The following is a 16,784-nucleotide window of genomic DNA, read 5'->3' as shown; positions in this document are numbered from 1 at the left end:
TTTGATTTGCTTATTGCACATGTTCTCTCTTTCCCAGATTCTTTTTCTTGATGTCAGCACATACAGCATTATACTTGGGGTAACTGGATTGCCTCTCAGAATGTGTCATTAAAACTGCTTCTCTATCATATTCCATCTGAAAGTGGTCTTTTTTAAAGTCTCTTGAGGGAATTGTGTATTTTATATACTTGCAGTGGTGGACTATTGTGTAATGAAGAAACAAAAGGGGTGGAAAATTACATGGGTACGGGAAAAGGGATTCGGTCTGCGCACTCATAGAAACCAGGAAAGCGGACCATAGTGGCAAGAGGAGCGCTGTTAAGACTGCTGCCTTCGCCTCACTTCACAAGTTCTAATATTTTTACTTACAATTCAAGATGCTAATTGATATAGTCAATAAAACTCTGAAACAGCCATGGGCCATAAATACTGTAGCTTCAATGTGAAATTTCTGTCACTTAAACCTATTGATTTCACTGGTCTTAAGCATGCCTAAACTCTGCTGCATGATGGACAAGCCCTTTAGTCTCGGAGTATGATATTATATAAATGCATGACTGGTCTATAGGAAAACTTTCTCGCATATTTTGCTTTATTAATGGCAGTTATAATGGCATTAGTAATAATTCAGACTGGATTTCAAGATTTGATATTTTAAGATTTAAAATATGTGCTGTTAATCAGCAAATATGGAATTTTGATTGCTATAACGACTGTGTTTCTTTTTCATATACAACTGCACTAGCATTTTCTATCTTTTTGTCCCAACGTTTTAAAATAAGATAGTTATAAACAATACCTAAATTCTATTCATATTCTTAAAAGTATGATTGGCCATGATCCATTCCCAGGGCTTTGTTAAACTATGGGCCAGAGCAGTGATGACAAACCTTTTAGAGACCGAGTGCCCAAACTGCAACCCAAAACCCACTTACTTATCGCAAAGTGCCAACATGGCAATTTAACCAGTATATCTTCATTTTTCTCTGTGTTTCACGTTTCTTCTTTATGACTGCTGTTGTAATAAATAATCCTTCATTAAATTATCTTTTCATTGATATATAATTTTATGGTATAACTCAGTGCGCTTTTTTTCTAAAAAAAATGTTTAGGGGTACTCTCATTTTGACTCAAGAAAATCTCCACTGGGGAAAAATAAATACAGTTCAAATTGGGAAAAATAAATACAATTAATTTCTTCTCCCGTTAAATTCACAAAATGTTTAAGGGTATGCGTCCCCCTGTGTCCCCACAGAAAAAAAGCACTGGTATTACTCCAAAACAAAGTGGTGTTATGAGCCATCAAACCTCTGAAATAAATTTTCCCCAGGAGGTTCCACAATTCTGGACACTAGTGTACACTGGAGGTCTGTACTAAGAGCCACCCTCTCCCAATTTTAAATATGAGATAATAATGATAGTCTGCATGTGCACATACAAATATAAATAAATAAATAAACCCAACAAGATGGGCAGGGTATAAATAATAATAACATTTATTATTATTATTATTATTATTATTAGCCATTTCTTTGGCTGCTGTTTGATCGCTGCCTCCATGGAATGAATTTCTCTGTTGGCTTCCGCGGGAAAGCCCAGTGAACATGTAAACCCAGCAGCCCCTTCTTAGGTTGCCGTCTTTATATGCTTACTAACCTGGGAGTTAAGCCCTGCTGAACTCAAGGCAGCTTTCTCCCAAGTAGGAAAATCAGACTGGCTTGAGGCCCTAGTGCATCAAAAGTCCATGCCTGCTCAGCCCCTCGATGCTCGCCAAGCTTTGGACAGTACGTGCGAGCCCACCACTCCTCCTCCACCCCCAGCACGGAAGCTACGGCTCTGCTGGGGTGACGGCACGCGTGCCCACAGAGAGGGCTCTGAGTGCCCTCTCTGGCACACATACCATAGGTACGCCACCACTGAGCCAGAGGCTGCAGGGGAGAGTAAGTCAGTACTTCATAAATCAAAAAATGTGCACTAATCTTTCCATATTGGTGGAAGGACCATAGGTAGAACATCTGTTTTGCATGCAGAAGATTCCAGGTTCTACATCGAGTTTAAAAGACCATGTAACATGTGATGGAAGACTTCTGCCACTCAGAGTGGACAACGCTGGGTTAAATGGGGGTGGGGAGAAAGCAGTTTTCTATATTTGCTGGGAGTCTTGCCCAATATGAAGACAAAAGTGAATTGAATTTTTCACATTATCTCTGAATGGATATAAATAGTAATTTGGATAAATATTGTGCAATGTTTTTATCCTGGCTACTGTCCCACACTTCTTTCTCTCCATCGTTATTTTTGATCTAACGGAATGTATTGAATTATACCTATCCTCTTTTATGGGTTATGCATATCAAAGTAGGTGTGGCCAAGATGTGATACTGGACTCAGTGAGAATGGCAGATCTCAAGGTTATTTACCAAGTCTTTCCCAACAGCTATTCTACACAGTTTGGAAACTGTTTGGAAATTCATAGACTGCAAAATTTCTAACAGCTGGCATTAAAGGCCACTATGGTGATCTCTGAATCTCAAATTGTATAATTTTTTATCTGGCAATTTTATGTGTTCAGTTGCATTTTTATGTTTGATGTACTCTGGAAATATATTGCAATAGCTGAAGGCTGATGCAAATAATTGTTTTCCTTTGTACACACTGCCTTGTGTGACAGTTTTCTGGTCTGTGACATGGTTGGCTTGCTTAAATGTTTTGGAAGGCACCGCTGTGGTCAATCACCAGTGCTTACATAAAATAAATACTGTTGAAAGACTGGTGGTGATTGGAATACTCCAAAAGCTGCCTCTTATTTGAAAGATTTATTAAAAAATATTTCTTATTTGTAAATTTAACAAGTAAAGTAGAAGAAGAGAAAGGGGGGAAAGAAAGAAAGAAAGAAAGAAAGAAAGAAAGAAAGAAAGAAAGAAAGAAAGAAAGAAAGACAGACAGACAGAAAGAAAGAAAGAAAGAAAGAAAGAAAGAAAGAAAGAAAGAAAGAAAGAAAGACAATCTACAGTTAATACTACTAATAGCAGTAAACAACGAACAATTCACATTGCAGATACAGGGACCATAAGTTCATGAATCTTAAATGAATCATATAAATTAATATAAGCCTGCCAGATACCAAAATAGGTATCCACGCAGAATTGACATATATGTGAAATGTTACAGATGGGTAGCCGTGTTGGTCTGCCATAGTCAAAATAAAAAAATTCTTTCCAGTAGCACCTTAAAGACCAACTAAGTTAGTTCTTGGTATGAGCTTTCGTGTGCATCGTGTGTGTATCTGAAGAAGTGTGCATGCACACGAAAGCTCATACCAAGAACTAACTTAGTTGGTCTTTAAGGTGCTACTGGAAGGAATTTTTTTATTTTGATATATGTGAAAGTTCACTTTTGTTGTCCAGACTTTAATCCCCTTTGGAATATAGTTTTAAAATACATGAACACCTGCAAATATCAAGGGTTTTACCAGTATAAAATTGATGTGTCAACAATGTGAGACTAAAAAGAATATATTACTGCATGTGCCCTAGTCATGTGTCTCAACAAGGCATTTCCAGCATTACATCTCCAGCACCTAGCTGTTTGAGACAGTGCCTTCCTCGAAACATCTGTAGGTCATTGTATACATTTGTAGGTCATTGAAGTTTCTCAGAAGCAGAAAGGTTTATGATAACCTTAAGCATTCTGCTCAGTTCTGGATGTAGATGTCAGAACAAATGGGACCAAAAGGTGAGAACTGAGCACACAAACAATTTCCTCCAACACAGCATGTTTGCATTTCCATTTTTCTAGTGTAACGCAATCTATGCATTTGTTTATCTCCTGCTTTGTGGTTGGATTAAAAAACATATTATTAGCGACAATTTCTAGCTCTAGTTTTCATGAAAGAGAAAGCATTAATCAAACTGGCCTCGTGTGAGATTGCCGCAGTTTCATGTTAGTTTCGTATTCACAGAATGCTGATATGACGCGCAACCTTTTTCTCCTGCATCATGGTTTTCTAAAACACCCAGTTCTTTTGTGTCATTCAGCATGTTTGGTCCGGTGGAATAATCCTCTCATAATACTACGTTCATTTAGGAAGCAACTAAACAAGATATGGATCAAAATGCCCCACTTTTGACAACCATATGTGTAGACATGTCAGATTGGGGCTGTGGGGCTGCAAACCTTTCTCCACAGTTCCCACCACCCTCAGTCTAACTCTCCTGTATCCCCCCCAAAGTTGATGGGCATTGCCATTCCAATGGTGTGCATGAGCCATGTAATGCAATCAATTATTGGGGCGGGGCTTACCTGCCCCCCCATATTTTATTCAAGTTGGCACTCCTGCATTGTACTCTTTGTATCCTAAAGCATTTTTTAATACACCCACATCCCTCTGTATGCTCTTTAGGAATAAGATGTGTTGGTATCATGCGTAGGAAGCATGTTACTATTTTCTGCAGATCATGACATTGCAGTTTCAGTTTTAATTCCTAAGCTTTGCTTATTGGCATACTTGGAATTCAAACTGACAACTGCTGTGTACTTGGTGAAAGAGAAATCCAGAAGGATAATGTTAGATAATATATCTTCTTTCTCTCTTTTAATTTTTTCCCCCCAAAACATTTTCAGAATGAAAAATAATACCATCTCTATGTCATTATTTTCTACTGTGAGCACAGGAAATACCCGGTGATATATTTATTTTATTTTTAACTTTATACACCACCCTTCATCATAAGATCTCTGGGTGGTTTACAGAATAAAAGCGTACAATAAGCACGATGCTGCATTCAGGAAAAGCTCATGCAAAGGAAATATGTGCCTGGCATCACATTACATCTATACTTAGAACTCTGTTCTGGATGATATCCATCTGTCTTGGGAGACAATGGAGCCTTTGAGGGTGACATCAAACTGTTGGAAGGTTACAGCACCTGCTGTGGCTGTAGAGGCTGATACGGGAGAGACATGTTTTGTTGCAGCTGGGGTAGATGAACTATGTAATAATTGAATTAAAATCAAGGTGGCTGGATGCAATGCAACAGTTTTTAAAATGGCTGGTTTGGGGTCATTCCTTTCCCATCATCTGCCAAAAAAGCCCTAATAATCAGTCAAGGTGTCCTGGTTCCTGCCCAACACATGCAAGCAGAGACTCTTATTTATAAGTAAGAGAGCTTTACTCAGGCAAGTAATGGTACAGGCTCAGCAGCAGACAGTGCTCAGGAGGCACAATTCAGCAGGACAAGAAGTTCAGAACTGGACACAAGAGACAAAGATGTGCCCCCAAAAGCTCCTCTCCCACCAGCTTTTAAAGACAAAGTGTGGTGTGATCACCTGTGAGACTCTCATGCATTGTGAGAATGTAAAGCTTTCAAGCGCACTCTGTTAGGGCAGGTGGGTCTGCTCCTATCTGTGAAGGAAGCATCTGGTTCCAGGAGACAAGGCTGCACCCTCCTATTCAGACTCCATTTCAGTCTCTGCCACCTTCATGCTCCCCCATTGGCTGATCAACCCCATATCTGCTCCTTCTCTAAGGCTGTCTGCTCCACAGGAAGGTCAGAGAGGAGAGGCAGCCTCCCCGCTTCCCCTTCCAAAGCGTCCCCCCCCCTCTCCTCCAACCCAGGTTCTACCATTCAGCCTCCTTCTGTTTCTTTCTTCTCCTGTGTCAAAGCCTGCCAGTCCAAATCGAAGCCTGACAGTAAAGTGGATCTCATGACGCAAGGAAGCCTAACTGCTTGCAAAGGACACTGAGGGCATATACACAAATCATAACCAAAAGATTGAGTTTGTTAGTGACCTAAAAGAGTGTGGGTGGGTAGGTGCTAAATGGAAAGTGAAGAGTGGTGTGCAAATTATCTCATAGGAAAGCTTTCTCACCATTACCGAATGTTAAGGAACCCAGAGGAAGAAGCAGTTTATTGAGTGGAGAGGAGCCACTGCACAAACTTCCCGGCAGGTGTTGTCACTGTTGCTTACCAGAAAGAAGAGGGGAAGGATGAGATGGTGGGGAAGTCAGCATGGTGCAAACAACAACAGAGCCAATCTGAGGCACTGCTCATGTGTTTGCACCATGCTGTCCTCCTCACCCCCTTGTTCTTTCCCTTTTTTCTCCTGGTAAGCAACAACAACCCACCTGCCAGGAGGCTAACATAGCAGCTCTTCCCCACCCTGTGAGCCACTTCTGCCCAGGAGTCACCAGAACTACTGATCAAACAAATCTGCAGTTGATTTACTTCACCCAATATAGCCTGGTCTGCCAGGCAGTTGCTCTCCAATATCTCCGGCAAAGGTATTTCCCAATCCTGTTGCCTGATGAAGGTGAAGGGATGTTGTGGGGCTCTCAGTACAGTGGTATCTTGGTTCTCGAACTTAATCCATTCTGGGAGTGTGTAGGCTTATGGTCTGATTGGAGCAACAAAGCTGCATTCGATTTGATTCAGTTTGGTACAGAGGACTGTGTTAACTGGCTGCCACAGCACAGAAATAGGCAAACTGGACTTGCAGGATGAATATCTCTCAAGGTGAGAGATTGAGAGATGACAGGAAGGCTCCCAGGTGAGAGCTGGGAGGGTCTGCCATTTTCTGTGGTGGCTGGGATTAAGAGCAGCTTTTGGATAGAGAGAAGAGCCTGCATTTGTGCACTGTTCTGTATTTTAGATATCCAGCTGCTGATTTTCTCCTCCTTTATTTTTTGTATGCTGTCCCTGCTATGAGAATCTGTATTTTATTATGTACTTATTGTATTTATATAACTGTTTTGATTTTTACATTGTATAGATATTGTTATGTATTGGCACTTACGTTCTATGTTGCAAGCCCACCCTGCGATCAGTATACCTGAAGGAGTGTCTCCACCCCCATTGTTCTGCCTGGACACTGAGGTCCAGCACCGAGGGCCTTCTCGCGGTTCCCTCACTGCGACAAGCCAAGTTACGGGGAACCAGGCAGAGGGCCTTCTCGGTAGTGGCGCCCACCCTGTGGAACGCCCTCCCATCAAATGTCAAAGAGAAAAACAACTACCAGACTTTTAGAAGACTTCTGAAGGCAGCCCTGTTTAGGGAAGCTTTTAATGTTTAATAGACTATTGTATTTTAATATTCTGTTGAAAGCCTCCCAGAGTGGCTGGGGAAACCCAGCCAGATGGGCGGGGTATAAATAATAATAATAATAATAATAATAATAATAATAATAATAATAATACTTTTATTATTTAGGGCAGAATGACCGCTCCCCACATTAAATGGGGGGCACCCTTTGCGTGGTTGTGCGTAGCCCCCGGGACCCTATGCAGCACCATTAACACAGGCTTGGCTTCGCCTTCCCCAGGTGGGATACCTGGAGGCCTCCACCTACCTCAGCCAGTTGCCCAATCCCACCTGGGGAGGCGTTGCCAAGGTAATCAGGCCAGGTAGGGGGAGGGACCACCCTGCCCACAAATAAATAAACCCAATAGGAGGTGCCAGGGATCAAACACAGGACACTCTCTGTGCAAAACATGAGCCTCATGTGCTATGAATGATGCAAACTGCCACTCTAATCTTAGCTTCATTTTTCACATCCCAAAAAGCATTGTAACTACGACATACAAAATGACTTCGTTTCACCATCCTTTTGCAGTGCCTTGGAAGGTTGCACTCTGCTTTCATGTGAAGCTTCTAGTGGAAAGTTCTCAGGTGGCTCCACAGAGTGAACATAAGTTTGGTCTTGCAACAAAGGGTGTGAATCTGTATGTGAGGAGGCGGTGGGTGTGACTTCAGAGGGCCTGAACACCTCAGTCCTTCCATCAGTTTTTATGCAGATCAACATCCTTTCAATACAATATTTTCACATTACTTTAAGACAGGGTTCACCAACCCTTTGGAACATGTGGACATATTAGCAAATGAGGGAAAGTGTTGAACACACGCACATAATGCAACTAAGCACACACCACAATGTATTAAAAACTTGCTCCAATAGAATGTTTCTTTTGAGCCTAATTTCAGCATGGGAAGCAACTCAGAAACTCAGACCAAAGCACAGAGGGACTGAGAAACAAGTCCTTAAAAAATAGAAAGAAGCACAGATCCAATGTGAAACTTGGAACATCAGGACCCCTATTACATATATTAACAGAGACTATGTTGCTTTAGAAGCAGCTTTGATTGTGTGCACCCAATATGGAATAATGGGCTCCATCTTATCTTTTGGAACAGCTAAGAAAAACATTGGATAGAGTAAAAAGAAGAAATGGAACTATAAGCAAACAAATTGTCAGGCTTCAGGGAATTGGCTTCCTCCCCCGTGGCAGTAGATAAGAAGATCAAACGAAAGGAACATCTTACCAGTTAGAATCTTTAATAATCACAGTGAAAGAACAAAGAACACGTCTCCTAGAAATGGCGGTGCTCCCAATTAAGGGTCACTCCCCCCCACCATCCCTATTAATCTACATCACTCTTACATCTTGTAAACTGAGTTTGTACCTTCTGCGCTTTCTGTTCTAACACTTTCTGAGCTCTCTGTGTCTTTGGAGGGGGGGATTTGAATGCTGTCCAGAGACTGTGAATCTGTTAACTCTCTCTTCTAGCGTTTCTTTTCCTAGCTGTTCCCCATCCAGATTTCCCAGCTTCTGCCTTCTGAGCTCTGCCCCTCTGCAAACCACTGTTCCAAATCTATGCTGCCCTCCTGCTCCTGGAAAGATTTAGGATCAGGATCAGGGGGAGGGGGTATCTCCCACCCTTCTTCCTCAGTGCAGCCCTCCTCAGCATGGTCCCTGATACAAACATATCGCACAAAGATTTGGAATAAATATGAATACGCTAATCATCAAAAGGTCTATTACTGCTGGGAGAATTTTATATATTAACTTTATACTCTTTTATAAGATTTTGTGCTGTGCACCACTTAAGAAACTTAAGAAACAAAATATTTTGCTATTTTAGGGTTTTGTGTGTGAGTTTTTTTGTTTTTTGTTCTAAGACAATGGAAAATAAAAGTACACATACAAAACAACATGTACTTTTATTTATTTTCATTTTCTTGAAAATAGAAAAAATCTGATTGGTTTCAATGAGACATACTTCCATATACATACATGCTTAGGAATGCAAAATGAGGCAGCATTCCTGTATAGAATTAATCTATTAGGGATTTCAGCAGACTGAGCTTGCACAGGATTCATCCCATGGGCAAGATCTAACACCACAGCAATGAACACTATAGGACTTCACCTTCTTTCCCTCTTTCCTGTACCCACCTCTGCTACAAAGGATCCCACAACCCCCCAGAGCAGATTTTGAAGGAAATGGGATAGGGAAAGAGAGGCAGGATATGCCCAATTTTAAGACCTGGGACTCAGCTCAATTGGTAAAGAAAACACATTTTATATGTGCTGCATATGCATTATAACATTCTGACACCAGATGATGCTGTGGAGTTCCGTTTTTGCCAACCTGATTTCCCATACAAAGTTTACAATGTGTTTAACTGAAATGCTTCTTTGATGTGTCTAGATCCAGCCCGGGATGTCAGTTGTGCAATGTAGGACTCTGCAATTGGATATCACCCCATGGCTATAAAGTGTGTTTAAAAGTCAGGCAACAATGTAAACTTGAAACCAGAAGCTCTAAAGAATCTTGGCACATGTTTGATGCCTGCAATCTCACTTTTGAAAACTCAAAAGTAGGGGTGGGGGAAACTACCCTATTGAAAACCAAGGAATGATTTGTGCCTAAATTCACCATTTCTTTGAAAATCCACAAGTAAAGTTGGGAATTGGTGATTGTGCTAAAATTAAACTGGTGGTTCCTATATTTGCAGGGTGAACAGGAGACAGACTATTGTGTAAAGAGACTGGGAAATTTTACAAGGCCTGTCATGCTCCTTGAAATAACTCGTCATCAGTGTTCTTTGTTTTATATAACTGCTTTAAGCAATCCCCTAGAATTCCACAGTAACATATCAACGTGCCTCTTTCTCTCATGCCTTTTCATTCTTTGCTGTCTACTAAGACATCTATATCTAGAAATTTGGTATATCAAATTCCATGTCTTGAAAGGTGACACAAGAATTCCCTATTATTCATCTTCTTAAAGTAATATGTCAAGCAATCTATTTAAAATGAGTTGGCGTCTCTAACGATGACTAATATTTTCCAATAGCAGTACCCTCTGCATTTAGACACCATCAGTGGGTTTTTTCTCTCTTAGCAAATACAAAAATTGTTTTTCCTGGGAACTGGATTTTGTATATGTATGTCAAGCAAATAAATATGACTCATATTGATGTTTGTATGTACATTCCAAGTGACTCTAGAAAGGCAAGCTGTGGTGTCTCCCTTTTCATAATCATGACCTATGAGCAATTTGGCCACTACGCTCTTTCTTTCCTGTGTCCATCTGCAGTCTTGAAGATCAGTGTTCAGTATGCAAAAGCTTTCCCAGGTTCAAACCATAAAAATATGTAGAAAGACTTTCTCGGTGAATGCTCTCTAATGACTCTGCAACTCAATGGCTCCACTCCTGCTTGAACTAGGTACAACCGCTAGTGGCCCTAAATGGAGATGCCCATTTCTGCCCACATCTAAATCCAGCAGGTTTAATGAGGTTCAGATGAGCAGAATGATGCAAATACACCCGTGTCCGTATCGACCGGATACATCGATCTCTCTTGCTCAACAGGGATGTTGATTTTCCTGTATCATCATGTTCACCAGATTCAGAGCAATAGGGTGCTAGAAGGTCCTGTTTATTTGGGCAAAGTAAGGATTTATTGTAGTGTTAGCTATAGTGTTTCTCTCTCTCTCTCTCTCTCTCTCTCTCTCTCTCTCTCTCTCTGTGTGTGTGTGTGTGTGAGAGAGAGAGAGAGAGAGAGAGAGAGAGAGAGAGAGTACACACATAGCCCACCCAAGACCAATACTACTTACAGGACATTCTTACACCAACTGGCTGCCACATTCAGTTTAATAAGCAGCAAAGGAATGTTTAGGAAATTTTTAATGTTTGATGTTTTATTGTGATTTTAATTCTGTCGGAAAGCCACCCAGAGTGGCTGGGAAAACCTAGCCAGATGGGTGGGGTATAGATTAATAATAATAATAATAATAATAATAATAATAATAATAATAATAATAATAATAATAATTACATGGATCTGAATAGTGGAGCCACTGCATGCATGCACGTTCCTTGTCTGCATCAGAGCTATCTGAGATGCAGGGCAGTGGAGTGGGCTGTCTGTTGGGTGTCTTAAAGCTGTGCCTCCACCTGTGCTCAGTATGTATATCTCTAAATAAACTCAAATATCCAGGTAATGTATTTGAAATAAATTCCCCATAATATTGTGTTATTTAGCTAAGAGAAACTGTAAGCTGGAAGAAACATAGTCAAAATTCATTGGTTTTGCATACAGTAATATTTATATTTATAGAAACAAGCTGGGAGACGGCTTGAACGCAAGTGGAGGAAAGATCCAAATGAATGCAACCGAACACTGGTAAAGGCTCATTATCGAGCCTACCTAGTGGCAGTGAAGGCAGCAAAGAAGGCATACTTTGCTGCCTCCATTGCATCCTCATTATGTCATCCAGCAGAGCTTTGCTGGGTTGTACAGGGCCTTTTGCAGGCTGGCCCAAAGGAGGTGACAGAACCAACAGTAGCTCTCTGTGACTTGTTTGCAAAGCATTTTGAGGACAAAATCGCTCACATCCTACAAAACCTTGACTCTGCTGTTATAGCAGATGAATCTCATGGGGTGTCCAGAGCACAGTCTAGTCCTGTTGTGTTGGATGAGTTTCAGTTGGTAAGGCTTGAGGATGTGGACAAGGTGCTTGGATCAGTCAGGGCGACCACCTGCACTCTAGGCCCTTACCACTCTTGGCTGTTAAAAACCAACAGGGAGGGAACAGCTGGCTGGGCCGGGGAGGTGATCAATGCCTCTTTACGAGAGGGAGTGGTCTCTGCCTGTTTGAAGGAAGCAGTGGGGTTTTTTTGGGGGGGGGGCAGGGAGTTATTGGGTTGTTGTTTTTTATTTTGATTATATATTTTGTGGCTTTATATTTTGATTTTATTGAACCACCCTGAGCACTCTGGGTATAGGGCAATATATTAATAGTAGTAGTACTAGTAGTAGTATATCAGCAATACTTTTCTAACAAGGGGCTTTCCTCATTCTTAGTTTGTAAAAAGTTCATGGTAGCATTCAACAGTGTCACTGGGGTTCTCCCTCTCTTATTTCCTGGTGAAAAATTCCGTAAAGACAAAATGGCATTTTAAAGTGTTACTCAGACAGTAAAACAAAAGAAAAGGGATAGTCACATACTTATATTTTCGAATAGCACATTTGAATGAGTAGTTTTGATTTGCCAAAGACTGTTTAGTTAAAAAGCAAACAAACCTGACCCGCTGATTCCCAGAAAGAAGCATGCAAAGAAAGACCTAAGAATAAAGTTATGCAGAAAACTGTTTTGATGTTTTAGATAGCTATCTTTTATGTTCACATTTAGAACTCATGTAACAATGATGGTTCAGGGTCTCAAATGTAAACCAGGAAGTCCCCTCTTGAAACGTCCCTTCTGGCACAAAATGTCACTAGGGTTTCAGTGCTAGACTTCCTGTACATACCTGGAGGCAAGCCCTAAGTAGATATGCCTAGGATTACACTGTCTATAGCCCTAGGTGAGCCCTTCATTCTCAGCTCCACCCCACCTCTGGCCATGTTGAGATAATAGTACGGATCAACATTGTTGGGTTGATCTAAAGATTACAGAGGTGAAGTGCTGCGAATATTCTAAGGCTGCATGCTTTTGTGTACTTACTTGGGAGTAAGGTGCATTCAGCTTAATAAAACTTACTTCCAGGTATGCACAGGATTGCAAAACGCTATGTAAATGTTAAATGTTTTTATTTGTAAGGAGAAATTCAGCAGCCTGTACTGCAGGGAACCCAATTATAATTTGCATGTGGCTTTTCCAGCACACTTACTTTTGCAGAATTAATACTGATTTTCGTGCTGATAGAGATGCTGGCCTCATTCACATGACACAGTAAGCCAAACTATGAACAAACCTTGGCTACAGCTTTTGGTTTGAGAGGAGAAAGCTTAACCACGAGGCAAGGTTTCGATGTTATGCTAAGCCAAACCTTGGCTAAGCTCAGCTGTGGAAGAGCAAAGCAGCTACAAGCTGCTCTCTGGGAGCCCACACATTTGCATGGTCCCAGTAAGCCCAAGTTTGGCCTCCTGTGCCATGAAAACCAGGTATCTGTGATGTAACAAGCAACAGTTTGACAGGTGCAGGTGTCCATGAAGAGCATAGGAAGCTGCCTCATGTGAAATCAGGCCATTGGTCCGGATCAGTATCTCCTATCCTAACTTTGGCTTTTTGAAATATGGCAACCCTACCCCCCAGTGGGCAGAGTATCACAAAATAGCGCACGATCATGTCATTGTACTTCATTAAAAGCACAAAGTGTGAGGATCAGTGTAGACCAGGTGTGAAATTGGCATATCTGGTTGTATGCTTCTTCTTTGGTATAAGAGCAAAAGAACAGAGAACAGAGAGATTTCAAGGGTAAGACTATGAACACTCTTCCATTTACTCTGCATTCAGTGCGTTCCCATTGCTGTTCTGGGAAGCAGTGTACACATGACATTAGTCACAATTCACAGCTGTCCCATGTTTGTCCTGTCATATCTTACAAAATACCACATTTTGACGCATTCCCTGTCACCCACAACCAGCTTTTATTCAAATTGAGAAAAAGAACAACCTAGTGCTGTTTCAACCCAGTAAATGTGTATACAGGGATGCGGGTGGTGCTGTGGTCTAAACCACTGAGCCTCTTGGGCTTGCCGATTGGAAGGTTGGCGGTTCGAATCCCTGTGATGGGGTGAGCTCCCATTGCTCTGTCCCAGCTCCTGCCAACCTAGCAGTATGAAAGCACACCAGTGCAAGTAGATAAATAGGTACCACCGTGGCAGGAAGGTAAACAGCGTTTCCGTGTGCTCTGGTTTCCATCACGGTATTCCGTTGCACCAGAAACCATTTAGTCATGCTGGCCACATGACCTGGAAAGCTGTCTGTGGACAAAAGCCGGCTCCCTTGGTCTGAAACCGAGATGAGCGCCGCAACCCCATAGTCATCTTTGAATGGACTTAACCGTCCAGGGGTCCTTTACCTTACCTTTACCTTTTATACAGTCTAAGCCAAAGGACACAACTTGCTTTGCCCACATCATGGCGGGGCGCGTTGATTTAAATTTATGCTGTGTCCACAGCTATTAGTCACAGTCCCATCAGATGAAGTCAGTACACCCACTGGTCAGGGAAGCTGGGAGTTGCAGTCCAACCAAATTTGATTAGGTTGTTCTCTGCAGAAGAGAGTGGGGGACACACATCCCGTCATCTTTATTCCCTGCTCTTCCCACCATCTCAGGCCGAACAAGAGACCTTTAAAAAAATACCTTACCCAGCCTTAGACTCTGAACAAGGACTAGGAAATCAATATGCTAGGAGCTCATTTGAGAGGCTTGTGAGGGATGCAGAGGGTGGGGGAGAGGAAAGTGACTACAAGGTGTGTGGCTGTTCCTATAGCCAGATCCCATGCATTTTCTTGGTGGTGTGGCCATGTGGCCTACATTATGGAGGGCGGTCCTCTGTTTGTAGACATCCTCTCTTTAAGGGTTATCCAGTTCATGTCTGGTGCAAAGCTAAAGAACCATAAAAAGGGAGAAATTGCCCACCAACAGGTAGCAGTGCCTGGTCAGCAGACTGAGCAAGCACACAAGGCACCTGATGTCTTCTCCACTATGGTGAGATGTACTAGGTGCTATTGAACTAAGTCTTACTCACCTATTGAACTTATTGTATTTTAATATTTTGTTGGAAGCCACGCAGAGTGGCTGGGGAAACCCAGCCAGATGGGTGGGGTATTAATAATAATAATAATAATAATAATAATAATAATAATAATAATAATAATAATAATTTCATTTATTTATTTAAACAACCCATACAAATAAAGAGCCATTAATCTCAATGGGTCTACTCTGAGTAAAACTTAGTTGAATGCCACTCACTGTCTTGTTCGCATTCACAGTACTTTTGGAGTTTGGGTGGGGAGTATATGATTGAGCAATCCTTGTTTGCATAATGCTTTCATGAACAGAAGTTCATGCATTTGCTTCAAAAGGTTGACCAGAATCTATGGCTTAGAGAACATTAGGTCACAAGCAGCCGTTAGCATCAATTTGACCTCAAGAACATAACTGATGCATGCACTGTTATATGATCTTTGAGCTCCAGTGGGATTATTTCTTTTTTGATATTCTTTTTTATTAGTTTTCAATTACAATCCAATAAGAGCCTCATTGTAACAATACCAATATATAATACAATTGCTAATAACAATCATTCAAATACCAAATTATATAATTCTAGAATTGATGGTTTGATGATTTTCTTTATTTCTGCATTCCAAAATCTTATTAATTTCAATTATATTCCGGTCATAATAATAACTCCTTATACAGCAATTGCAATTTTAATAACTTCTATTTGTGTTGGCACATTAAATGATTTATAAAACTACAAGTGAAGCACTCAAACTTTATCCAGTGGGTTTATTTCTTAAACCCACAGATTTATACCTACAGTTGTCCACCCCCCCCATGCCCTGCACAACTTTGTTGCAACAGAAAAATTAAGATCTGCTTTACTTTAACTAGTTCCTGCCTCCATCCTTTCTTCTCTGACCAATAATAGACTTAGAGAGGACACTGATAGGGAGTTGGGCTGCAAAAGCCAACCCCAAATTTTTCACATAAGCAAGACATATGTTCCCATAATATATACAAGCAGACCAGGACAGTCTAGGCAGTTTCTGTGCTTCCCCAATTGTCTCCACCTCAAAAAAATATTTTTTTGTTTGCACTTCTACAGACTTTGGTGACCTCACAGATCTGCTGATACCTACTCTTTGAGTGCGTGCATGGTGTTGTTTTAGCTACATAAGCAACAGTGCTCCAAGAATCCCTGTATTGTATAAATATAAGTTCGTAGGGAGGTAAAAAGAAATTATATAAGAAATATGTAACTGTGCGGTATAAAGTAATGGGTAGATAAAGTACAGTGAGATTAATTGGAAGTCAGTTTTCAATTTCTTCTCTATAAGTTTTATAATTGTGTTCAGTATCAGGAGTATATATTATGATAATTATATTAATCTTCTTGTATCATAGTGTGGTGGTTTGTTTGATTTTTCTGTTATTTGTTTGTTTGATTGTATGTTTGTTTACTTGTGTGTGCGTCCGTTTTCTCATAAATGTATTTATTTTAAATTAATAAAGATATATTTTTTAAAAAAAGAGAGAATGACTTCAAAAAGTGTTAGATTCATGAAGAATGGGGTGGTGTACACACTCCTGTTTAATCTGCATCCAGTGTGCTCCCACTGCTGGTTTGGGAAGCTGTGCACACATGACATTAGCCCCAATCCATATCCGCCCTGTTGTTTCCTATGAAATACTGCACCTTGATGTGCTTTCCCCCAAATCAGCTTTGATCCAAATTGACAAAAAGAACCTAGCAGCATAGGAGAGACAGTGCGCTGTGTTGGTTAGAGCATCGGACAAGGACCTGGGAGACTAGGGTTGAAATCTCCACTCAGTCATGAAGGGTGACCGTGGGCAATTCATAGTCTCTCAGCTTAATTTACCTGACAGGGTTGTTTGTGGGATTAAATGACAGGGAAGAACCATGCACACCACCTTGAGCTCCTCAGACAAAAAAGTTGGAAATAAATGCTATAAATA

At 41.0% G+C, this 16,784-nt stretch overlaps 1 protein-coding gene across 1 annotated transcript in view; it reads right to left on the bottom strand.

The window, feature by feature from the left end:
- LOC308586679 (polymeric immunoglobulin receptor-like) overlaps positions 1–16,784 on the bottom strand; it is a 305,363-nt gene that overhangs the window by 119,004 nt on the left and 169,575 nt on the right. The gene's annotated exons all lie outside the window — the stretch shown is intronic.

The sequence above is a fragment of the Podarcis bocagei genome, assembly GCF_964188305.1.
Source record: "Podarcis bocagei genome assembly, chromosome: 5".
In the NCBI taxonomy this organism is placed as follows: Eukaryota; Metazoa; Chordata; class Lepidosauria; order Squamata; family Lacertidae; genus Podarcis; species Podarcis bocagei.
The sequence above is the reverse complement of the archived record's forward strand: the minus strand, read 5'-3'. Positions and strand labels throughout refer to the sequence as shown.